This window comes from Ixodes scapularis, unplaced genomic scaffold (assembly GCF_016920785.2).
Source record: "Ixodes scapularis isolate PalLabHiFi unplaced genomic scaffold, ASM1692078v2 PGA_scaffold2__306_contigs__length_199485367, whole genome shotgun sequence".
In the NCBI taxonomy this organism is placed as follows: domain Eukaryota; kingdom Metazoa; phylum Arthropoda; class Arachnida; order Ixodida; family Ixodidae; genus Ixodes; species Ixodes scapularis.
In genome coordinates, this window is record NW_024609857.1 from 95068076 (window position 1) to 95094645 (window position 26570).

A 26570-nucleotide genomic window follows, 5' to 3' on the forward strand; every position below is an offset into this window, starting at 1 on the left:
TCCTTCGCCCAACGCTTCTTGTTGTACCCACGGTCAAAGTAACACATTTAGGTGATGACTCTGTGTCCGATGCGGCGGCCACATTATGTTCGGCGCACCGAGTGCTTTACTCGCACGGGGATTGAATGCACCCAAGTATCAGGTCCCTCCCAAACCGACCGCTCCGGTTCTCTCTCCTAGCGGTGGTCCCGTATTCCTTCGCCCAACGCTTCTTGTTGTACCCACGGTCAAAGTAACACATTTAGGGGATGACTCTGTGTCCGATGCGGCGGCCACATTATGTTCGGCGCACCGAGCGCTTTACTCGCACGGGGATTGAATGCACCCAAGTATCGGGTCCCTCCCAAACCGACCGCTCCGGTTCTCTCTCCTAGCGGTGGTCCCGCATTCCTTCGCCCAACGCTTCTTGTTGTACCCATGGTCGAAGTAACACATTTATGTGATGACTCTGTGTCCGATGCGGCGGCCACATTATGTTCGGCGCACCGAGCGCTTTACTCGCACGGGGATTGAATGCACCCAAGTATCGGGTCCCTCCCAAACGGACCGCTCCGGTTGTCTCTCCTAGCGGTGGTCCCGCATTCCTTCGCCCAACGCTTCTTGTTGTACCCACGGTCAAAGCAACACATTTAGGTGATGACTCTGTGTCCGATGCGGCGGCCACATTATGTTCGGCGCACCGAGCGCTTTACTCGCACGGGGATTGAATGCACCCCAGTATCGGGTCCCTCCCAAACCGACCGCTCCGGTTCTCTCTCCTAGCGGTGGTCCCGCATTCCTTCGCCCAACGCTTCTTGTTGTACCCATGGTCGAAGTAACACATTTATGTGATGACTCTGTGTCCGATGCGGCGGCCACATTATGTTCGGCGCACCGAGCGCTTTACTCGCACGGGGATTGAATGCACCCAAGCATCGGGTCCCTCCCAAACCGACCGCTCCGGTTGTCTCTCCTAGCGGTGGTCCCGCATTCCTTCGCCCAACGCTTCTTGTTGTACCCACGGTCAAAGTAACACATTTAGGTGATGACTCTGTGTCCGATGCGGCGGCCACATTATGTTCGGCGCACCGAGCGCTTTACTCGCACGGGGATTGAATGCACCCAAGTTTCAGGTCCCTCCCAAACCGACCGCTCCGGTTCTCTCTCCTAGCGGTGGTCCCGCATTCCTTCACCCAACGCTTCTTGTTGTACCCATGGTCGAAGTAACACATTTGTGATGACTCTGTGTCCGATGCAGCGGCCACATTATGTTCGGCGCACCGAGCGCTTTACTCGCACGGGGATTGAATGCACCCAAGTATCGGGTCCCTCCCAAACCGACCGCTCCGGTTGTCTCTCCTAGCGGTGGTCCCGCATTCCTTCGCCCAACGCTTCTTGTTGTACCCACGGTCAAAGTAACACATTTAGGTGATGACTCTGTGTCCGATGCGGCGGCCACATTATGTTCGGCGCACCGAGCGCTTTACTCGCACGGGGATTGAATGCACCCAAGTATCAGGTCCCTCCCAAACCGTCCGCTCCGGTTCTCTCTCCTAGCGGTGGTCCCGCATTCCTTCGCCCAACGCGTCTTGTTGTACCCACGGTCGAAGTAACACATTTCGGTGATGACTGTGTGTCCGATGCGGCGGCCACATTATGTTCGGCGCACCGAGCGCTTTACTCACACGGGGATTGAATGCACCCAAGTATCGGGTCCCTCCCAAACCGACCGCTCCGGTTCTCTCTCCTAGCGGTGGTCCCGCATTCCTTCGTTTAACGCTTCTTGTTGTACCCATGGTCGAAGAATCACATTTAGGTGATGACTCTGTGTCCGATGCGGCGGCCACATTATGTTTGGTGCAACCGAGAGCTTTACTCGCACGGGGATTGAATGCACCCAAGTATCAGATCCCACCCAAACCGACCGCTCCGTTTGTCTCTCCTAGCGGTGGTCCCGCATTCCTTCGCCCAACGCTTCTTGTTGTACCCATGGTCGAAGTAACACATTTATGTGATGACTCTGTGTCCGATGCGGCGGCCACATTATGTTCGGCGCACCGAGCGCTTCACTCGCACGGGGATTGAATGCACCCAAGTATCGGGTCCCTCCCAAACCAACCGCTCCTGTTGTTGCCCCCAGTGGTGATCCCGCCATTCTATCGCTCACCGCTTCTTGTTGTACCTCACCGCCGCCACGCCGCCACCAAGCCGCCAGGGCAGCCGGATGCAGCAATAGCTTCCACCATGGTACGGCGAAACTAGCGCCGCTAGGCGCTGCGGCAGCCTAGCGAACTATAGGTCTGGGTTGTAAAGGATTTGCAGATGGCGCCGTGGCGCCACTAAAGGGAACAGCTATCATCATCAGCCTGTTCACCTTTTTCACCTTCCCAAACCCCCTTTTCCTTTTTTTTCCTCGGCTGTTCCTTTTTTTTTTTTTTGTGCGCGTGTTTTTATCGCGCGCGCGTGTACGATGATGGGTGGTGATGCGTGTGAGATTTGGTGTACGGCGCGCGCTCGTGCGTCTGTGTTAAAGCATCGCTTTTTCACACTGTAAACAAGGACGTCGCTAGATACGGGCATCTGTGTTTGCTGCATTTTTATCGATGCCTAACAACAAGCACACAGCACAGAGCCTCGCCAAGGAAACGTCATTAAACCGGAAGATTGAATGAGACGCATTTTATTTGCAGTCATTTCACGTTCTAAAAATGCATAGCTATTTACAGAATTGAGAGAAAATTTAAAGAAATACATAAACAATTAATAAATCAACTTTATGGTGAGGTCAAGAGCAAAGATATAGAAACATGTAACGTGTGACATCATACACAAATAATTGCGATCACTGGCATCTCGCCATCTTTCAATTATTATTTACATATTTTACATATTTACTTAATTACTACATACATCTTACACAAGCAGTTTTCACAAATAACACATCTCATTCATTTAAGCTCTAACCCACGACATTCAATAAAACATTTACAAGACATTATAAATTTGTTTTATACACCCTGCAATGCCGCACTAGTCATTACACGAAAAGGGATCCTAAAACTCCAGTGCACAGCATTCTAAAGTTTTTCTATACAATGCACGAGACCCAATGAATGAGCAACCTTAAAAGGACCATATAAAGTATGCATGGAACTATTTACAGGATTTTGAGTAACGAATATATACACCAAGTTGCTCGCACCCAATAAAAAAAATTCACACCTCGAGCAAGAAGCAAATAAGCCGTAAAAAAATTCCCGTAACACAAAAAAAAGGGCGATCAAGCCGATAATTGTTTTCGCTTCCTTTGTTCAGGTTTATTAGGGGCGTGAAGCTTGAGGAGCTCTTGATTCAAGTCTCAAATGTGCCAGCGCAAACGCACATTCACATAGAGCAGGGGTGGCCAGGCTGACCCGGCCTAAGAGCCGCAAAGAAAACCACGAAACTTTAAAGAGCCGCGGGGGGGGGGGGGGGGGGGGGACTTTTGTTCAGGGGAGTAAACGAAACTCGAACTACTTTACATCTATCCGAGTCAGATACAGTCCAGCTGTCCGTAAGGTAAGACTTCCAAAGCGCAACTCTTTCGATTTAAAACGCGCTCCATTTCACTTTTTGTCGAAGTGATCGTGTGACCGGGAGGGAGAGGGGGGAGGGGGGGGGAGGAGAAGGAGCCGCGAGCCGTACTTTAACACGCGGCTCGCGAGCCGCAACTTGGCCACCCCTGACATAGAAGCTGAAGAAGTGCAAATGTGGTCCTGAATGTGCTTTAAAAAAAGGTGTTCAAGAGCCTTGAAATGATCGAAGAACAAATTAGAAGGAGTGGAGAACGAAACAAACATTGAGCCTGGTATGTTTGCCTCAAGGAAAGAATGAAATTGAATTTCTGATGTGAGGTTTTCACTTGCAGCCGTCAAAAAGTTTGGGCAAAGCTGGCACGAGCTCTTGACTGAACCGACTTCCCGGCGAAATGATAAAGAACATTTTCTTCCACAATGTTAAAATTTGGTTCATCAGGGGGCAATTCAAGTTCGCCTCTGTCAATGACAAGCAAAGTTCTGGCTGGTGGCTGGCTGCAGTGGATACAGGGAGACGCCTCAATTCGACTAGTAATGCGGCAGCGCCTCATTCACAGTTTCTTTTACTGGAAATCTGAAACATCTGTCCGAGGAAAATGTGCTTCAGGCCTTCCACAAACTGAAATGAATTGGGCGTCTCATTGCATCCATGCTGCTGCCTGATCATGCTAAACATGTTCTCCAGCGGATCCTGGTTCAGTCGTCTAGTCAAAAGGTATTAAAACCCGAAGTTTTCGCTCAGATCTTTGCACAGTGAAAGGATGGCATTGATGGTAATCTGCCATTCTTTCACTGTGTGAGGCCGTCGTGGCGACTGAAACTGCCATAGCGATATCCAGGTGCTTTTTGTGCGAAGAAAATGTATGTGGCCGGATGTGGAATTCAGAGCAAACATCAGTTTGCGTTTTTCAGGTTCCATGTTTGAGCTGTTCAGCGAATCAGAACTTTTATCCATTTGTTCTAAAAAGTCGGACGTGGCCTAGGCTTCGGGGGGCAGCTCATGCAGGGAGATGAGGGTGGCAAGAGCAAGGGAAACTGCGTCACAAAACACCTACGCAGCAAATTTAACCTTCATGTTTCCGAATGGGGTCAGATAAACATGCCGGTCAGTTAATTATTTTGCCATTCGAAGCCGGCAGGGGGTGCTTGTTTTTGAAAAGATCCCCAACAATGTATTTCCATCTGATAATTCGGTTTCCAATTCTGAGGCCGTGCTTCCGCAGGTTGTTTTGTGTACATTTTAGAAGGTGAGGGGTGTCGAAAAGGAAGTACACTTGGGTGCCAGTGACAGAAAAGAAAGGATGATCTACTGTGACAACCAGCAAGCCTGCGAGAGTGCAGTTGCTGGCGCCCTGGTCGCACACGACGGCCTTCATGAAGATTCCTCCTGCACTCAACCTTTCAATGATGTCGGTCAGCAAATCCTTCAGGCATTTTGCCGACGCTTTTGTTTTCGAAAGAGTGAATGCCAATGGCTGCTCCCAGAGCTTAGAAATACCTCCCAGCATGACAACTATAGACCAGAGTTTGCCACGTCAGCAGTTCTCTCTTTTCCACGCTGTCTGCAAAACCATGCACAAGGTCAGATTTTGTCCCGTAGAAGAGAATTTGCTTGAGAGAAATTTCGTCAAACATAAGAATACAAGCTCGATCTTTTAGAGGGCAATCCTGAATTTTGCTTATGACCGATTCAATGAGGGTTGGAACCGCCCCTGGGTGCATGGCAATGCGAGACACCTAGTTCTTGAGGGACATGACTGACGGCAAGCTCAGAAATCTGGCGAGGTACTTGTAAGCCCTGGGGCTATGAAAGTAAAGGTTCAGTGCGAAAGGCTTGAACTCATCAGGCCACCTTCGCCCAAACTTGTGCATTGGCTGCAGGTGCATCTGAATATTGAAAATTTCAAGAGCCTGTTTCGAAAGTAATTTGGAAGCACCTTGAATAACCTGAGTCCTCGTTAGGTCAGAGAAGTCCGTCTTTTTTGTGGCTTTGAAAAGACTTCTTTGCAGTCGACTTCTTGTTTTTATTAGGTGAATTAATAAGCTCTGTGTGCGGGGCGTGTACTGCTTCTTTGGCATGCCACCTCGCCTTACTTGGCGTGTACTGGGGCCAGCTGGAGCCGCACTTGAGGCCACGTATTCCGTGTCAGCTTGTTGGTGGGCAGCTGTTAGAGAGGGCCAAATTTGTGAAAAATCACATCAAGGTGTCCTAAACTGCAATTGATATAAAGATTATCTCAATGTTGAAAGTTGAGGCCTACTCTACCTTGAATCTCACCAGGTTGAGTTTGCTGTTGTTGTTGTGCGTGATTGAGGTCTGGTGTGGGCTCCGCAGGAACATCTGAAAAGAATAGTGGAATAAGTGAGATAGCTTTGGGAATTCTTTACGTTCAGAAAGTAGTTATAGATATCAGAAGCTTGTTTGTGGTGGGTCAATCCTGCTGTGCATATTCTTTGCAGCAGGTTCCGCTGTGAAAATGGCTCTGCCTCATCTTGGGTTGCAGGTCACATGTGAAATATATTGAGCGCAATTTTTCATCAGTGTTGTCCAATTTCCTATCATTAAAAGGGTGATAGCAGAGAAAAATAAAAACTGGTGACAACAGTCGGTGACAGGATAACAATGCGGTAGAATCTCCGCCTCCAGAACGCACTTGTTATCATCAGCCACACTTCGGCTGCACATGAATCTGTGTGTGATCAGGGGTGGCAAGTCTGCGCTTAAAGCAGAGCTCCTACTGCATCTTTCGCCTGTTACAGACTGTACGCCACTGGAATTTCTTTTTCATTAAAAATAATATTTGAATACGAGGTGCTCCAGTCCACCCATTCAACAATGCCACCATATTTAAAAATGTAAATGATGTCGCTAGTCCGCCTTATCTGCCAGAGTGCAGGGGTGTTTCGTTAGCTGCTGCGTGCTGGAGCAGGAGAAAGAGCAAATCCTGGCCAAAGCTCCAATCTTTACTTGAAACTTGGCGTATACATTAGGTAGGCTATAATCATGCAGACCAAAATTAATGATTTGTAGTCATAATGCCCTTAAATAAGTGCAGGTGAGCACTAATTCCCAGTTATTCTTACTGCAATTTGCTTCTCACCAGCTTGCAGTTGGGGCTCTTCTTGTGTACTAGGGTTTTCTGTAGTTTACACACAAACATCTGAAATCAATATAGGATTGAGTAGATTATTTGGTGCACGTAAGCACAGAGGTAAAAATATGAGAAAAATCTTTAATTCATTGCTTACATGAGGCTGTTTTTTTTTTCTTGGGCTTCGTGGAATGTCCCCGTATCACCTGGGTCTGCAGCTGCACCTGTGGAAAATTATTGAGCAATGTCTGACGCATATTGTATGATACAAGATTATATCTTACAATATAATCGAGCATTCATTGCCAAATCATAAAACTAAGTTGCTTCTCACCAGAGCGGGGACGCTTTTCTTCACCTGTCTGGGAAAATTTCCTTAATGATTGGGCAGGAACATCTGGAATAAATATACGAATGAGAAACAACATTTGTGACTTCTATAAGCATATAAGTAAATTATAAATATTAGAAGCGTGTTTATGATAGGGTCTTTCTGGTATGCATTTTCCTCACAGCTGGCGCAGCAGTGAAGATGGCCTCTCTCTTCTGAGTTGCAGGAGCATATGTAAATTATATCGAGTAGAATGTATGATCAATAGTTTACAGCTCACAATCACTTCATGAAATTAAATTGATCAACCATCGCAAATTAATGGTATTAAATTTCCTTCTTACCAGGCAGGGGCTGGAGCTCTTCCTGAGCATAAGAGTCTGTCAGAGCCTAATCACGAACACCTGCAGTAGATATTATGAGAAGCAAGATAGTTTGTGATCTCTTTTAGCATAAAAAGCCAATTAAAAGTCACTTTAAGCCATCCTTACATGTGGTGGGGTCTTAGTGCCCCTGGTCTTTGCTGTGTTATGGCCCTGGCTCAACTGGGGCTGCAGGTGCATCTGTATTAAATAATGAAAGCAATGTTTAATAAATATATTAATATATGAACTGCCCACTAATTACACTTCAGCAACGATGGCCCATTAATTCAAAAGTTAGACTGAATATTTCACACCTTCCTATATTAAGAGTGTGCAAACAAAAAATTCGATAATATTTTCAACGTGATGTAGCTACTATTGACAATGCATTTTTCTTACCTAAAGTGGCGGCGGTGAACGAACCAGTTAGGCAAATGCCAGGAGCGATGGACTCTAAAATAAATATAAAGTAGGATTACAGCTTGTAATTTTTGGTGGTCCTTATAATTATCATTTCAAGTGGGCGCTGCAAGCCTTTATGCGTATTGCAGATATCTCCTCAGTCACGCTGCGATTTTCTCAGCTTTGTGCAGCAATGCATCATATAACGCCTCTATTATGGCTATTTTGGCCAGCTAGGGGCTAATATCTCAAAAAGGTACGTGATTTTGCACGCAATTTTAAATGGAAGAAAACTGATATTACTACCTTCAAACACTTATGGAACATTTTGAAACCGGCTCATCTGTAGAGACGAGGGCCTCCAATACTGGATCCGTCACCAGGACAGATGGGCACGCATTTTCCCGGAGTCGTGTCTTTCTTGAACTCCTGAAGGCAGACGCGGCAAAATGTTCGCCGCAGAGAAGACGTTCGCGGAGTTCGCTCAGCGGCAGCAACTTGAAATCTGGGCGATTTGCATAGTAGATCCATTTACTGGCTCTATTTGAAAAAAGAAAAGAAAAAAATAGTGCGCATAAGTTAACGCTTTTACCTCTTTCAGTATCGCTCATACGAAGTTTCTAGTCTCACCAGTCGTCCGTCGCAAAACGGAAAAAACTGCAGTCAGCGGTTTTTGTCGTATTCTGGCACCACTTTGCTCCACAGTAATGTTCATAAATAGCAGCCATCCCGCCGAACTGAAAGCTGAAAGAACCATCTAACGTGCAGACGCGCACCGACGAAGGTTTCGGTTGGGCTCGAGCGTTTCGCGCACGTCCCACACCGCTCGCCCGCACGCGCTTCGGAAGATCAAACAAAAATAACGGTCGATAACGGATCTCTGACTGAACGCCCATGATTGGCTGAGAGGACGCAGACTGATGATATATGGTGGTGAAGATAACCTATGCGACACGACGCTCAAAACTGCAGCGGTGAGACTGAGAACCACGTCTGGGTTGGAACTACACCGTGGTTCGAACGAATGAATGGATGTACGAAGACTTATCGATAGACGTACAGAAGCTTAATGTGGCGCCACACTTCGGCCACCCGCGGAACCTCAGAGCTGCATCCGGCTTGCCAGGGTCCATAAGTCTGTGTTCTCTTCCTTCTTTTTCTTCTTCTTCTTCGGGTTAAGGCACACCTTCGTGCATAATGGTGACACCTGTGATCGACACAGCACCAAAGCAAAACACGAGGCCAGCTACTTGCCGCACACCACCACCACACCGCGAAAAAGTCGAGCACGCTGCGTCGCCGACACCGTGGCCGGGAGGGACCTCATACCATGGAGAATAGAAGGGTAGGAGAGGGCATGACGTCAGCCGCGTAGCCTCCCCAAGCCATGCTCCCTTGACGCCTCGCCTCTTTCTCATTTTCTTCCTTACTCTCACCAGATCACGTGACCGTAGCTAGCCTTCGCCTAGCCTTCGATCTGATAAAGCCTACCGGACGGAGCGCGCGCAAGCCTGCAAGGAATGCTCCTACAATCAACCATCCATCTCGCACGTGACATGTCACGCGCACCAATCGCCAGACAGATCTGCGGTCACGCTGGGCACAAAATCGTTTAAACTTTTTATGACTAGCCTTCACCAATATTGCATCGTGCCCCCTCCTATTATGCTTACTGATTACCAGCTGAACGTTCGGAAAAGCGACGAAAAGAGGAAGAAACACTGCTGGACTATCAACCCTTTTAATAAACTTCCTTTTCCTCAACCCAATCCTAAAAGGGTAGCTTTTTCTTCTTCAGTCAGAGCTTAAACTTAAACTTCCTTTTTCTTCTCACGAACCGTGGTGTTCTCCACCTCTTCGACTTTTCCCATTCGTAAAAGGGTAGCTTCTTCTTCTTCAGTCAGAGCTTAGACAGAAACTTCCTTTTTCTCCTCACGATCCGTGGAGTTTTTTGTCTTCGACTTTCGGATCTTGAGAAATTTCCTTCCTTTTTGTCTTTTATACTTCCGGTGGTGTCACCCTCGTTTTAGTCGGTCGGATCTTAGAGTCACAAGGTCCCAACTTGGTTCATCCGAGGTGCCGCTCTCCTCAGATACATTTTTTCTTTGGGCAAGAGCGCAATGGAGGCAACACTCACGCACTCACCTTCCCCCTCCTCAATGGCCAACGCCTCAAGGAGCTCCCTTCCAAGCTGCTTTCGGTGTTTTGCTAGGACTTTGACACTTGTGAAATCAGGAGCACATTTGCAGGATCGACAATGTGCCGAAAGGTGGCCCGCCGACGTTAGTGCGGTCACAGAGGCTGCATGTTCTCTGGTGCGGTCGTTGATGCACCTCCCTGTTTGTCCTATGTAGCTTTTGCCACATGACATAGTGATCTTGTAAACAACTCCTTTTTCGCATGAGGCGTAGGGTGTTCGATGCGCAGTGCTGCAGGTCGTCACCGTCTTAGCAAAACACCGAAAGCAGCTTGGAAGGGAGCTCCTTGAGGCGTTGGCCATTGAGGAGGGGGAAGGTGAGTGCGTGAGTGTTGCCTCCATTGCGCTCTTGCCCAAAGAAAAAATGTATCTGAGGAGAGCGGCACCTCGGATGAACCAAGTTGGGACGTTGTGACTCCAAGATCCGACCGAGTAAAACGAGGGTGACACCACCCGAAGTATAAAAGACAAAAAGGAAGGAAATTTTTCAAGATCCGAAAGTCGAAGAAGACAAAAAACTCCACGGATCGTGAGGAGAAAAAGGAAGTTTCTGTCTAAGCTCTGACTGAAGAAGAAGCTACCCTTTTACGGATGGGAAAAGTCGAAGAGGTGGAGAACACCACGGTTCGTGAGGAGAAAAAGGAAGTTTAAGTTTAAGCTCTGACTGAAGAAGAAGAAGCTACCCTTTTAGGATTGGGTTGAGGAAAAGGAAGTTTATTAAAAGGGTTGATAGTCCAGCAGTGTGTTTCTTTCTCTTTTCGTCGCTTTTCCGAACGTTCAGCTGGTAATCAGTAAGCATGGATAACCAACCGGCTCAGCTACAGGCCATCACTACTTACCCTCCTAGTACTTCTAACCTCCTTGCCTCATACCCACGATGCTCATACCTCACTACTTTTGGTTCGAGGTTAGCTCCGAACACGATCTAGTCGCTCGCTCCCCGCGGGAAGAGGTCTGTGGTGTGCGCTAAATTAACTGGATCATGGAAAAGTAGCGCCAAGCTCCCCGTATGGTCGACATTTTGGCTAATCAAATGAGCGATTTCTCCTTGACTTCTTCATTCTTGGTGAGCCGATCTAAATTCGCTGGTAATGGGTAGCTTTATAGAGACGGGGGGATCGGTGGCTGAGTGGGCTAAAGCGCACACCCAGCTCGACGCGCGTGGAGCGAAAGCTCGCGCTGCAGAACCCAAAGATCCTGGACTCGAGCCCCCACCCCTGCCCGTTTCTATCTGGATGAGCATCGTACCGGCGTGCGGTCGTGTATCACTACTGCGTGGTGCACGTTAAAGACCCCAGGCTAGCGGTAGTACCGCACTGGCTAAATTGCTCATCTACAGTGGGTAACAATGTCGCCATGTTCTGGCAGACTAAACTCCTGCTGTATAAACAACTAACGACCAATTTGTTTGTTTTGTTTTTATAGAGACGTTTCTTGTATACCGAGATTTTGCTATCCACACACCGGCAAAGAAGCGTACTGTACATCCTCGTACCACCACCACATGCGGTGTCTGCTTGGAGGCATTGAAAATAATTTTCCTGTTCTGAAATACGCAAGAATAAATGTAAGAGATCCGTGTAGATGGGCACGATTGCATACACAGTGCCAAAGACGCTGGTGGGCTAGCGCACCCATTGAAGGTGCGCTAGACCAAACTCAGTTGATCTTTTGCTAAAATACCCAAGCACTATGGAGCATGGAGCATGTGTCTGCAGCACCTGCAGTAGTAACGGTTCTTAAGCAGAAGCCTAAAACATGTTTCATCATGCACGCGCGTTCGTCAACGCTCTATTTTGGTCTTTTTTTTTATACGGGGAAGGCCAGCGCGTGCGGCACGTAGAATTACATTTCCAGCATTCTCCTTCATGTTTGGGTAATTTAGCAATATACCTATTGCTAAAATACCCAATCATCAACAACGATGCAGGGAACGTAGTGACATGCGCTGTGCGTGCTGACGTTGGCAGTAGTAATTTTTTGAAGCAAAAAGGGAAAGCCGTTTACAACTCCCTGTAACGCCGAATCGGAGCGCAGCTCTTGAGGAGGAGGAGGGAAGGGTACTGAAGGGAGGGTAGACCCCTCCTCCTCCCCTCATTCTTTAATATGCTCCGGGGGGTCACCTGACCTCGGGGGGAGGGGGTCACGTGACCTCGGGGGGGGGGGGTGTCGCGTGACTTTGAGGGAGGGAGGCGTGTCACGTGACCTCGGGGGGGGGGGGGTGGTGTCGCGTGACTTCAAGGGGGGCGGGTCACGTGACCTCGGGGAGGGGGGGGCCACGTTACCTCGGGGGGTCACATGACCTTGGGGTGAACTTGGAGGTCACGTGACCTTGGGGTGACCTTGGTCTCGCCTACGGCGACGGCGACGCCGCTCAAGCCGGAAACGGGCGCCTAAGAGCTGCGCTCTAAAATCCAAACCAAGTGGCAGTTTGTACGTCCGTCCGCAAACGCCTTTTTGTTATGATTTGTTTAAAACCTTTTAGTGCAGGTAAAGCGAGCGAGCACAGCGCGTGTAACTACGTTCCCTGCACGCTTCTTGATGCTTGGGTAATTTAGCAATAGGTCTATTGGCGACGTGCGCAATCAAAAGCGTCGCTGTTGTTGGCCTTCCACGATTGGCCGAATGCTGACTATGACGTCAGGAAAAGTTTTCTTGTCGACAGAAATGAGAGTAATGTAAGAACTTCAATTTTGACTGTGTTGGGAGTGTTGGTTTCAGAGCGCAATGATCTCAAGCTTCCACCATGCTAATTATGAACACCATCGAACTTATTGTTCGTAAGGTAATGACGTCACGAGAAAAAATCACAGAAGGGCGCCACCAAAAAAAAAAATAATTAGTCGTTAGTTGTTTATACAGCAGAAGTTTAATCTGCCAGAACATGGCGACATTGTTACCCACTGTAGATAAGCAATTTAACCAGTGCAGTACAGCTGGTTAAATTGACGAAGAAAGGGTAAAGGCACAGGCGAGCTGGTGAAGAACTTCCATCGTAAACCGGAGACATGGAAAAATAAAAAAACGGACAAAACAACAACAAGTCTCAAACACAGCTTCTAGAAGCTGTGTTTGAGACTTGTTGTTGTTTTGTCCGTTTTTTTTATTTTTCCGTGTCTCCGGTTTACGATGGAAGTGGTTAAATTGCTTGGGGTCTTTAACGTGCACCACGCAGTAGGGATACACGACCGCACGCCGGTACGATGCTTATCCAGATCGAAACGGGTCAGGGGTGGGGATTGAACCCAGGATCTCTGGGTTCTGCAGCGCGAGCTTTCGCTCCACGTGCTCCGAGCTAGTGTGCGCTAGACCACTCGGCCACCGATCCTTTTTTTTTTTTATCATGAAAGATTTTTATTAAAAGTATGTCTATTTACAAAGTTTTAAAATGATCACATTGGTTGCCATACAATCGCCACCAAAATATCTCGCCGCTAATACATGCGAACCAAACAAACTGAGTAGAAGAAAAAGAAGAAACAGGCCTCTGGCAAAATCGGACTGATCCTGGTGGCGTAGTGCCGCGCAAAGCATCTTGAGGTGTTGTCTTCCAATACAGATAAAACGCTACAACATTTTTTTTTTTTTTTTGTTCTGGCACGTCGGGAGAGGGCTGTCAACATGCCAGAGTTTGTGAGGGTGTAAACAGGGCTACAAAGGCATGAATATGAAAGAAGTATACCGGGCCGGATCATCTTGTTGCATCTTCTCTTGAGTAGACCATACGTAAAAAGAAGCTCCATCTTTTGTATTTATGATCGAGTTTCCGCCATATTGGGGGGTTCCCGTACCGATCGTCTTGCCCGAGAGACAAAGCGGGAGTCGTTGATCTAAAGAATGATCACGTACTGCTAGTCCAGTACGAACCCCTACACACGGCGTCTTCGATAAACACTGTTCACTTAACTAGATGCCCCAGTTCATATTTTCAGCGGCGAGTCTTGCGACAGCGTTGCTGATAATTACTTTTCCCCAATCACCGTGTCCGTCTTTATTTTCTTCGTTGCACTGAAACTAAATAGTAACCCTTCGAATGTAGTAGATATGTGATGTACTAATATTAGGAATACCTAGTTTAATGCAGATGCGCCTCGTCCATAGATAGAAGATGGCATAAAGATGGCATGAGTAGGGCGACTTCGAATTGCATGATGATCATATGACAGGAATTTTGCATATGGCGGATGGGAATCCCGAACAAAATCTCACCTGACAAAAGCTCACCGGACAAAAGCTCACCCATTTTTTCACAGACTTGGACAAAAGCTCACCAGGAGAAAAATTCATGTTGGTCTTAACACAAGTGCGGACAACTTAGGTGCATGCGTGCGACACTAAAATGAGACGATGAATTAAATCTGACAGGCGCATGGTTTGTTGATTATAGTAAAAAAAAAGTTAATTTATCAATTGGCTAGAAGCGAATGCAGTCTCCTACTAGCTCCAGCAGTCTTGGTAGATGTCGATCTATGTATTTGGTAGCCCTCGCAAATATTTTTAAGACGATTCTGCAGGTGCAGAGTGGTATTTTCGCACCCACTTCGCAGGGGGCTCACCTCTCCGGGCTTGTGTCAATGCCGTAGCAACGAGCGCCTGATTTTTCTGTAGGCATTCAATCAGCCTCTAGACGCTTGGATGGGCGTGGCCGACAAACTTTTGGAACCCGGTATTCCATTTTTCGCAGGTGTATGTCCGGTCTTAATCTTGAAGAGTGGCATCGTACATATATTCAATCGTTTTGGGGAAACTCCGGTCTTCGTAGGCGCACAGTCAGGCGAAAGGAAGAATTCACTCTCGGTGCCGCCGCAGAAGGAACAAAAGCATAACGGAAGCGGCCGTTGACATACGTGCAATCAAAGTAGTCCAGTAGGTAGCCGATGTTACCGGTAGACTTTTCCATAGTTAGTCTTTCGGGAACAAGCTGAGGGGGAAGGAACGCCAGCCTATCCTAAATCCCGCACAGCTTTCTATAGTCTCTTGCAACCTAAGAACGAAGGGCGAGGGTAAGACGGGCCGGGGAGGAGGAAGCAGACGGAACGCTGAAGAGAGAAAAAGGTTTCCCCCTCTCTTCTCTAGCGTTCCGTCTGCTTCCTCCTCCCCGGCCCGTCTTACCCTCGCCCTTCGTTCTTAGGTTACAACGGACTATAAGTTGGTCATCTGTCTTGTACTTTTATAAAAGGCCACACTCCCGTTCCTTCAAAATATGTATAAAAATTCACAACTCAATGGTTTGTATATTACAGTTTTGCTTCAGTTTCCCTTTCACATCACCTTATGGTAATCCTTCATTTTAAGTACATTTACTACGCACAATGACGGAAACAATTTAATTTTTTTAGCCATTCACTTTAAATATTACCCTGAACCCCAAGAAAACCCATGCATTAGTAATGAAGAGACATTGTGCCTAACATTTATGTGCTCGCTTAGCGTGACATAAGCACCGTGAAAAACCGAAGTCACCGAAGGGTAACTTCGCTTCTTCGGTCACTCTACGGGCTCAAAAACTTCGGTTCACGAAGTTTCTTGGGCGTGGCACAAGCGTGCCCTAGCATACCTTGAGTCAAGCAAGCTTGATATTATGAGCTCCACTCAGTTTCGATGACCTAAATTTTGGTCCGAAATCGTTGCTTCTTTCCCTGTTATGGCTTATCTCTTGACACCTTTGCATGAGATGGGGTACAAGTTCTCTTAAAAATGGTGCAATGTCAGTCACGTCAGCATTTTATTTCAGCCCGTGTTTCACCGGGTACCGAAACAAAAGGAGGTGAGCTTTTGTCCGGGTCTGTGAAAAAACGGGTGAGCTTTGTCTGGTGAGCTTTTGTCCGATGAGCTTCTCTCCGGTCAACATTTGTCCGGTGAGCTTTTGTTCGGTTACAGGCAGATGAGTAGGGTTCCGTGTTTTCGGATAAATTCTAAACACTCCGAGAAACACCCGCCGGTAAAATTTTCATTAAATTGTATTTTTCCGATAAACTACAAATTTCAATGTGCCAATGCAACAAAAACAAAAAAAGAAAAGAAGAAAGACCTTGTTTTACAATTAAGTTTGGACAGCGCACAGGGTCAATGGTCTTTAAAAAATTTCGCCCCTGTTTTCTCTCAGATCTCGGACTATTGAAGAAGGGAATCTTACCGCCACTTATCTTGTTATGATCTATTAAGACAACAGGTCTTTTAGGTCACGACAAGAGCTGCTTTTCCGTTTCCCAGTTTGGGCCAAAGTTCTTCTTTGGGCAAGGAGGGGTTGTGTGTTTGTTACAGTGAAAGCCGAGGACCATAGAGGTTTTATAAAAGGGGGAAGAGGGGGCGGGCAGGTTGTCGCTAGGAATACTAGCTTAATTCCTAGCGACAACATCCAGAAGTTTATCGATTTTAAGGTTTCGTCGTTTATCAAAGAAACACTCGTTTGCAACTTTGGTCGTGGAACAAATTAGTATTTCCAGTGGCAATGGTGCCAACGCCAAATCCAGTTCAAAAGTAATTGATGCAAGTTCGTTCTTTTGAAGCTAGCACATCATGTTAACACCTAAATATTATTTGTTTTCATAAAATAAAAACACTGCGAAATTAAGCTCTAAATTTTGAAGAATTGTGAATCGAAAGAAAATAAACTCCGAAAAACACGCTCCGATTTTGGCGAAAAATAAAACTCCGAAAACACGGAATGTACCTATGGGCTTAAATTATCCGTGAGTCGGGAGGGTCATGCAGCCCCCTGGAGTGGTAGCCAGGTCCCCAGAAAGGTGTGAGACGCGGCCGGCATATTTCTACTCCTCGCTAAACCTAAGCAGGTCCTTACGGCCGCTGGAGGGCCGTGTGTCAACGGCGGCTTTCACGGAGATGAGTGGCTGCAATGCAAGCGGGCGCTGACTTTATTTTCATGCAGTGCTAAGATGCACTACTTCGTCAAAATCAAAACCATGCTACCCTTCCCCGCCGTGGCCAAAGGGGTCACATAATGCAACGCGCGCAGTGTTGCATCCAGGGATCTTTGGAAGTAGTCTGGTGAAGGCGAGAGTGTTGTGGTTATGAACACTTAAAATAGAAAGAATAAAAACACGGAGGATTTTCACAGACATTAAGAGTGTGGTTGTCTGTGAAAGTCATCCGTGTTTTTAATATTTATATTTTAAGGAAGCAGTCTATTCACTTTTTTCCAAAAGAAAACGGTATTTTTTCGTTCAAGATACTTCACCCTGTAAAACCAACTAAAAAGTTACTAAATGAACACTACTGTCATGTCGTAGCAATGACCTGCCCGAATAAACAGGCCTAACCAAATATTCTGAAGTAGTTTTTTAGATGAAACTAACCATGCCTTTTCAATGGAAATTTATGGCGATACAAAGCGTATTATGTTGACAATATGGCAATTAAAATCCACTGCAATAAAAGAAAATAAAGTTAACAATTTAAGACGGACACGGCGAATCACACTTTCCAGTACACTAAAACACAATAACCTGATTTCAGGAAGGTAATACCATGTATAAGTGACAAGCATCGAATAAAGGCTTCTCGAGAAAAAACTCAAATTCAGCTAACATGCCTTTTTAATATAAATTCAATCGCGTTTCACGTGAGTTATGGATACATCATGATGGAACGTACAGCGTTGGTTTTGTCACGAATGACAATTGATTAGACGACGAAAACTGAAGAAAGCTAAACGTTTAATGGGGCGAACTTGTGCCCAAAACAAAATAAATAAAGGCTAGCGTCGCAGGCGTCAATGTCTGCGAAACAGCAGGATCGAACTCTGGGGCGAGACTGACTCCGCTCGGCATGCGCAGTCCCTTATGTGCCAGTGTCGGTTTCTGGAACATTCGGCTTAGAACCTTCGGCGCGTAGAACATTTGTAACTCGATCAGACGAGAACGTTCTCGAACTTACGAGAACGCCAAGGTGAAAGAATAAATCAAAGAACGCCCCTCTGACTGGAGTCGAACCTAGACGTTCCGCGCGACAGTCGAGCGCGGAAACCATTCAGCCACGCACGCGCCCGCTCGGTGCCGCGCGCGGCATTACTCTCTCTCCCCCCCCCCTCCTCCCCTTTAAAAAGAGCATCGTCTCGAAGCAACTTGCCGGGAGAATAATCAGAAAAACAAACCAAAATAATGGCAAACTACGGAGACTTCTAAAACACAGTCCTATCGAGCGTAGTATAAAAACAAAGTTCACAGTCCTCTCGATCGTATACGGCTTGAGGCACGCGACGTGGATGACTTCCGGTCGTGGAGGGCGGTGCGATGAAGTCTGTGTTCCGTCGGGCATCATTTCGTAGTTCAGATCTCCAAGTCGACGAAGCACTTTTGTAGGGTCCGAAGTAGAGCTTCGGGTGTTACTCGCTCAGACCGCGTCGTCGTATCGGGGTCCAGACCTACACGCGGTCTCCGGGCTTGAAGCGAACGTCGATTCGACGAAAGTTGTATTGGATAGCGTCGGCACGTTGTTGATCTCGAATCCGGAGTCGGGCGAGCTGACGAACTTCTTCAGCTCGATGAGCAACAACCTGGGCGTTTCGGCTCCCGTCGTCAGCTGGTTCATGGGGCAGCATCGCGTCGAGCATGGTCGTTACTTTTCGGCCATGCACCAACTGAAACGGTGTTATTAATTCCTATGGTATCTTGCACTACCGTGATCTAAACAAACGTGTAGGGTAACACCTCCTCCCACGTTTCCTGCTCTACGTCGACACACATGAAGATAATGTCGGCGATAGTTTTGTTTAGCCTTTCCGTTGGTCCATTTGTCTGCGGATGGTACGCAGTGGTTCGACGGAGGCTGGTGCTACTGAGACGAAGGATTTCTTGCGTCAACTGAACCCTGAACGATGATCCGCTGTCTGTAATGAGGATTTCGGGGGCGCCCTGTCGGAGGACAATGGAATCGATGAAAAACTTGGCGACTTCAACTGCCATTCCTGATGGAAGGGATTTCGTCTCGGCGTACCGTGTGATATAATTGGTTGCGGCGATTATCCATTGGTTTCCTTACGTTGATGGTGGGAATGCTCCAAGTAAATCTATTCTGATTTGCTGGAATGGGGCAGATGGCGGCGCAATAGTAAGAATAAGTCCTGCCGGTCTTGTCGGTGGTTTCTTCCGTCGTTGACACTCGTAACAAGATCGGGTGTAGTTGTGAACTGTCTTCGCATGCTTGGGCCAGTAGTAGTCTTCGTGTGTCCAGGCAAGAGTCCTGCTGCAGCCAACGTGTCCCGCCGTCGGGTCATCATGGCAGGCTTGAAATATTTCCTCTTGAAGAATAAAAGGGATCACCACCAGCCACGCCGTGTTGTTGTCGCTCACGTTCTCCTTGTAGAGCACACCTTGTCAGGCGGAGAAGGTTGGCAGTGTTCGTACGGAAACGTGGGGAACAGCGCTTTCTTGTCCCTATAGCTGCTCGATGAGTACTCTCAGCTCAGGGTCGTCTTGCTGGAGTGCTGCCATGTCGCTGATATCCAGAGCGCCGAGGAAACCCTCATCGTCGTCGTCTTTGGTGCAGGGAGGACCGGCCTCGACTAGGGCCCTTGACAGGCAGTCGGCGTCATTAGGGAGTTTTCGTAGACCGTTTTCGCCACTCCGCAACGCCCTCCGCAACCCGCTACGATACCCGGAACTCTACAGCCAAGGCTATCGGCGCGCAGGCGCAGTAGCTACTTCTTCGTTGCGGATGGCTTAGGGGAAGGGGGAAACGCGGTCTACGAAAACTCCCTATTGTGCTTCCGGCCGGACTTGTACACCACGGTCATGTCGAACTCCCGCAGTCGTAGGTTCCACCGGGCGAGGCGTCTGGAAAGGTCCTTCAGATTTGCGAGCCAGCAGAGCGAGTGGTGGTCTGTGACCACGCGAAAAGGACTTCCATACTAATATGGGTGTCGTGTCCCAGCGCGGCACAACGGCAGGGACGTCGTCACTGTACAGCCGCCATTAGACAAATGACGTTTATTGTCAGGGCTCAAAAACCCAGCTTTAGAAAGAAAGAAAGACGAGGTGGGCATCAGGTGGCCGAGAATTTTAGATGTGACAATGAAAGGAGAAGTGAGAAAACATTCCCCCCCCCCCCCCCCCCCACGGATAAGAAAAGAAGAGAAAGAGAAAATAAGAGAAATAGACACAAAACAAACGCAATACAAATTGCATAGGACTTGATGCAATATACAAAGTGCGATAGACAAGAATAAATAGAGAGAGAGAGAGAGAAGGGTTTATTAATTAAGGACAGAGAGGTTAACCTGAACGTAGGTTCTGGTTGGCTACTCTGTACTGGGGAGAAGGGGGAGGGGGAAGAAAAGGTATGACGATGAGGAAGAAAGGTGAGGTGAAGTTTTCAATGAGGGTGAGCAATGGTACAAATGTTCAAAATCTCACAGGCATTTTAAGCATCCTACAAGGTGTCTGATAATTCCGTGTTCGTGAGGAACATTACCAAGGCCTTCGTGGCCTTCATAAATTGGTCAGTTGTGTCCCAGGCCCCAAGCACTTTTGATGAGCAGAAAGGCCGCGAGTCCAACGCCATTAATGTCTGTTCCAGCACTTGTCGATCCTCGTCGAATTTATCGCATTCACACAGGATATGTTGAATTGTCCCTTCAACTTCGCAGCTTGCACAGTTCGCGGAATCTCTCCTTTGAATCCGACAAAGGAGCTGCGGTGTATATGCCACACCAAGCCATAGTCGGTGCAGGACCGCCTCTAGCTGTCTCGAAAGTCCAGATGGAACGCGGAATGCAAGTTGAGGATCAAGGGAGTATAGCCTGGGATGGTGGTAATGGGGATTCATCCAGTAGTTTTGTGAAATTCCTTTTGCCAAGTTTTGAACCAGAATTTTCGTGTCACACCTGGAGTAGGGTATGCAAATTTTCTTGCCGTTACTGGTTGATTTTGCTGCATTATTTGCTGCCTCATTGCCGGCGACACCACAATGACCTGGTATCCACTGAAGAGTTATGTGATGACCCTGCTGGAGGGCCCGGTGGCAGGTGCAGAAGATTTGGTATGCCAAAAAGTCGTACGCCTTATTTTTTTATAGAAGACTGGATTATTTGTAGCGCTTGTCTTGAGTCACTGAAGATGGTCCAGTTCTGGGGTGTTTGGCATAGGATGTACCTTACTGCTTCTCGTATGGCCGCTAACTCAGAAGCCGTTGATGTCGTTTTGTGTCCTATTTCAAAACTGAAGGAATGACTGTGGGCGTGTATTACAATTAATCCCAGCTCCAGCTCGTTCCTCAGAAGAGGACCCGTCTGTGTACACATGTGTCGTCGAGCCGTATGTTTCATTTATGACCCTTAATGCCAGTTGTTTCAGTACAGGCAGTGGAGTTGATGACTTCTTATGAACGCCTTTGATTTACGCACTACTTCTGGAGTCGAGAATGTCCATGTTGGTATGCTCTTAATGGATGGTCGAACGAAATTATTATTGGGCTTTCTTATCGCCCTGGAGAAGCTGGACTTTGGTCTGTTTGTAGGTAACGTTGCTAAGTGATGGCGAGGATGTTGTGTAAGGTGTCTCGAGTGCAACCGCAATGTCTCTTGTATAATGTATGCTTCATTTGGAAACCTGCGAGCCTCCGCAATTGTCCCGGGCGTAGAAGCAGTGCGGGGTAGCCCTAAACAGGTTCGTAGAGCTTGCGCTTGGATGCTTTGGAGGGCTCGTATATTGGTAATGCAGGTGTTGTTGATAACCGGTAAGGTGTACCTCAGAAGTCCGAGGAAGAAGGCTTCGAACAGTCGCTGTAGGCAACCAACAGTTGCGCCTCATGTTGTGCCACTGATGAATCGCATGAAATGCACTATGGATGTCAGCTTCATTTTCAGCCGCGGGATACATGGGGCGTCCACGTTAAGCCTCGATCCAAAGTTATTCCTAGAAACATATGCTTCCGGATGTACGGAATTTGTTTTCACAGATAGTATTAGGGTATCGGTCCATTAATTTGCAAGAAAACGTAATCGCAGCTGATTTGGAAGTTGATATTTGAAGTCCACGTTCGTTGAGATATTTATGGCTGATTTTCAGAGCGCTTTGGAGTCTCGCCCATATCTGAGGACGTGTGGCACCGGTCGCCCAGATACAAATGTCATCAGTATAAATAGATGCATGTACCGTGGTTGGTAATTCGCGGATTAGATTTATCAAAACCATATTAAATAACATTGGGCTTAATAACCTGCCTTGTGGTACGCATTTTGTGAGGATGGGAGAACTTGTATTTCCCTCGTACGTTGACATATTGCCACGCTCGTCGGCGAGCGACCGCGTGCGTGGCCGAGTAGTTACCGTGCTTGACTGTCGCGCGGAAAGTCTGGGTTCAATTCCAGTCATTGGAATGCTCTTTTATTTGTCCTTTCCAACATTGCGTTCTAGTGTGTTCGAGAACACTCTCGTATGATCGAGTTCCGAATGTTCCAGTCGCCGAACAATCTAGGCCGATTGTTCCAGAACCCAACGCGCGTACATATATAAGGGACTCCGCGTGCTGATCTGTGGTCAGTTTCGCCCCAGCGTTCGACTCTGCTGCTACGCCGACTTCGACGCCCGCGACGCTCTGCTATTATCGTTTGTTCCCTTTTATTTTTGGCACAACTACGCCACATTAAACGTTTATTTCTTCCTGTTTATTTATTGCTTTTGGTCACCACCCGTGACATTTTGGTGGAGGTGCTGGGTACCGCATGCCCATGCAGCTTTCCCCTCCAAGGGCCCCCAGTGCAAGTCCGATTCCCGGCTCGGTGAGAAGACCACTCACCGCGGAAACTGAAACTCGGACCAGCCGCCGCACCAAGGGAGAGGATCCTGAGTACGGTTTGCTGTTGGACAAGCCCAAGCCGAAGAAGACGACGATGGCCAACCAGTCGCAGAACCCCGCCGCTCCTGCCGTCGTCTACCTACCCGTCGCTCCTCGGACACCGGCTCCCTTCCACGGCTAAAACCACGAAGACATCGACGACTGGGTCCAACAGTATGAACGAGTGGCCCGTCATAACGGGTGGACACCAGAACAGTGTCTACAGAATGCGTACTTCGCCTTGGAAGCAACCGCCCGGAACTGGTTCGAGAACCACGAAGCTTCGATCACTTCCTGGGAGCAACTCAAGGCTGAGTTGCAAAGAACATTCTCGAACCAACAACGAAAAGAACGCGCGGAAGAACTTCTTCAAGCGAGGATCCAAGGCCCTAACGAGAGCGTCGTTAGCTTCGTGGAAGACGTCCTGCGACTGAGCAACCGCGCCGATCCTGAAGCATCCGAAGCAAAGAAGCTCAGAGTCTTGATGCGCGGCGTAAAGGAAAACATTTTCGGTGTTCTTGTGTGAAGCCCGCCTACCACAGTCGAAGGCTTCATGATGGAGGCCACCAACATCGAACGTGCCCTTCAAGCACGAGCCGCCCACTATCATCGAGTTCCCGGCGTCGGTTCCTTTTCTTCTTCCGGCTGCAACACCACGGACATCCGCGAGATAATCCGGGACGTCGTCCGGGAGGAGATCAAGATGCTTCTACCTGCCACCGCAAGCCCAGCTTCGCCCTCAATCGCCGAGATTGTCAGGGAAGAAGTCCAGCAAGCGCTGCAGCCTGAGGTTCTCGTCAGCACCGCTCCGGAACCACCGACGTTGAGTTACGCCGCAGTGGCCCGACGGCCACCGCCTCCTCGTCGCACCTATGTCGCACCGCCCCGACGTCAGTCTCCTGCGCCGCGGCACGACCGACGCCACGACGACCAGGTCCAGTACGCTTTCCCGGAGCCTCGCGCACCCCGCAAGACCGACGTGTGGCGAACGCCCGACCGACGCCCTCTGTGCTTCCATTGCGGGGAAGCGGACCACACCTACCGCCGATGCCCATACCGACGACTCGGGCTACGCGGGTTCCACCCGAACGACCCGCGCCCCCGTCATGGTGAACGCCCTACTGAGATCGACGAGTACCTGCGACGACCTCAGTCCCCCGAGCCTGCGTCCCGCCGAGAGTTCCGGTCGCCGTCACCGCGACGTCCAGCTTCGCCGATGCACCGACCACGACGTGAAAGCCTGTCCCCCCTTGCTCCTCGCCGGCGAAACTAGGCGCGGCAACCCCTGGAGGTGGAGTTGCCGAAGACTACCGACGCCAAGATCCTCCACGAACGTCGGGGGCCCCCACTCGAACGCTACCAGAGACCAAAACGACGCCCCTGCAGTGGTGTCCAATAACCTAAACGTCGTCATCGACGGCCACGACGCATCAGCACTCGTGGACACCGGAGCAGACTACTGAGTCTTGAGTGGGACGCTCTCCCGCCGCCTTCGAAAAGTCATGAAGCCGTGGGATGGACCTCAAATACGAACCGCCGGAGGGCACCTCATCACACCAATCGGGAGATGCACTGCTCGCGTCGAGATCCGCGGTGAGACGTGCCCTGTGAAGTTCGTCGTTCTACAAGACTGTTCCATGCACTTTCTGTGTGAATACGGCGCCGTCATTGACCTTGGCGAGAACAGATTGACGCTGCGCAAGCCTGTTCCGTCTTCAGAGAAACCTCGAACAGCGTCAGCCGCCGTCCGAGTCGCTGCCGACCACGTGAACCTGCCGCCGCGAAAAAGTGTTGCCGTACCCGTAGTGGCCGATGCAGCTACCTGCGGTGAAGTTGTTCTTGAAGGCAACCTTCAATTACTCCTAGGAAGAGGAATAGGCGTCGCAAGAGGAGTGGCTGAACTTCAGGATGGGCGCACCGTGGTCTTCGTGACAAACTTTCGACAAGAAGTGCAACACCTCACGAAAGGTGCCGCTATAGGCCACGTCGAAGAAATTCGGAACTCCGCCGAAATCGCCGCGATTGCTGAAGAATCATTCCCACCTCAGCAACACATTACGCCGCCAGCGCAGCTCGACATTGACCCCAAGCTTCCAGGCCCGAAACAACGGCAGCTAAGTGACCTCCTCGCCGAATACAGTGTCTGCTTCGCGACGTCGTCGAGGGTGCGCCAAACCGCCGTTGCGAAACACCGCATCATTACCGAGGACGACGCGCGCCCTGTGCATCGATCGCCGTACAGAGTCTCCGTTGAAGAAAGGGAGGTGATCCAGGAGCAAGTGCAAGAGATGCTGAACGACGACATAATCCAACCTTCAAGCAGTCCGTGGGCCTCCCCAGTTGTACTGGTTAAGAAGAAGGACGGAACGCTTAGGTTCTGCGTGGACTACCGGCAGCTGAACGCAGTAACGAAGAAAGACGTCTATCCACTCCCCCGCATCGACGACACGTTAGACCGGCTGCGCTACTCCCGATACTTTTCATTCATGGACCTGAAGAGCGGCTGCTGGCAGATCGAAGTCGACGAACGGGACCGAGAGAAGACAGCTTTCGTCACGCCAGATGGGCTGTACGAGTTCAAGGTGATGCCCTTCGGACTGTGCACGGCTCCAGCAACGTTCCAGCGTGTCATGGACACCGTACCGGCAGGACTGAAGTGGCAGAGCTGTCTCGTCTACCTCGATGTCGTCGTAGTGTTTTCCAGCGACTTCGACGAGCACTTGCGACGACTCCGAGCAGTTCTCCAAGCCATGCGGACCGCCGGACTCACCCTGAAGCCGTCAAAGTGTCGGTTCGCCTATGACGAACTGAAGTTCCTAGGTCACGTGGTTAGTAACGAAGGCGTTCGCCCCGACCCAGAGAAGACTCACGCAGTCACAGCATTTCCAGCACCGACAGACAAGAAGGTCGTGCGAAGGTTTCTTGGACTATGTGCCTACTATCGGCGCTTCATCCGGGATTTTGCAAGGATTTCGGCACCGCTCACAAACCTCACAAAGGACGCCGAGAAGTTCGAGTGGGCCGAGGAGCAGCAGCAGGCGTTCGACGAGCTGAAGCGACGACTGCAGACTCCTCCTGTTTTAGGACATTTCGACTAAGATGCGGAAACCGAAATTCACACGGACGCAAGTAACGCTGGACTTGGCGCGGTACTGGTTCAAGTGCAAGAAGGCACCGAGCGAGTAATCGCCTACGCAAGTCGGACACTGTCCAAGGCGGAGAAAAATTACTAAACGACTGAGAAAGAATGCCTTGCGGTCGTCTGGGCAATCAAGAAGTTTCGTCCGTATTTGTACGGGAGCCCGTTCCGTGTAGTCACGGACCACCACTCGCTCTGCTGGCTTGCGAACCTCAAGGACCCGTCAGGACGCCTCGCTCGATGGAGTCTATGACTGCAAGAGCTCAATATGACTGTGGTCTACAAGTCAGGCCGCAAGCACAGCGACGCCGACTGCCTGTCCAGAGCCCCCGTCGAAACACCTTCCGACAGCAGCAACGACGATGACGACGAGTGCTTCCTAGGTGCAGTGAACAGCGACGGCATGGCACGACGTCAAAGAGACGATCCTGAGTTTCGCGCGTTAATCCAGCACCTCGAAGGACGAGGGGCTACTGTCCCCCGTGTCTTCTCGAGAGCCCTGCCGACTTTCGTCCTCCGACAAGGTGTACTTTACAAGGAGAACTTCGGAGACAACAGCATACCATGGCTGGTGGTAATCCCTACCGACCTTAGAGCGGAGATCTTCCAAGCCTGCCACGACGACCCGACGTCTGGACACCTTGGTTACAGCCGTACGCTTCCCCGAATTCGTGAAAGGTATTACTGGCCCAAGC

General features: G+C 49.1%; 1 pseudogene; it reads right to left on the reverse strand.

Moving 5' to 3' along the window:
• Window positions 1-5944: 5944 nt before the first annotated feature.
• Window positions 5945-8472, reverse strand: LOC115326426 (annotated as a pseudogene).
• Window positions 8473-26570: the final 18098 nt, after the last annotated feature.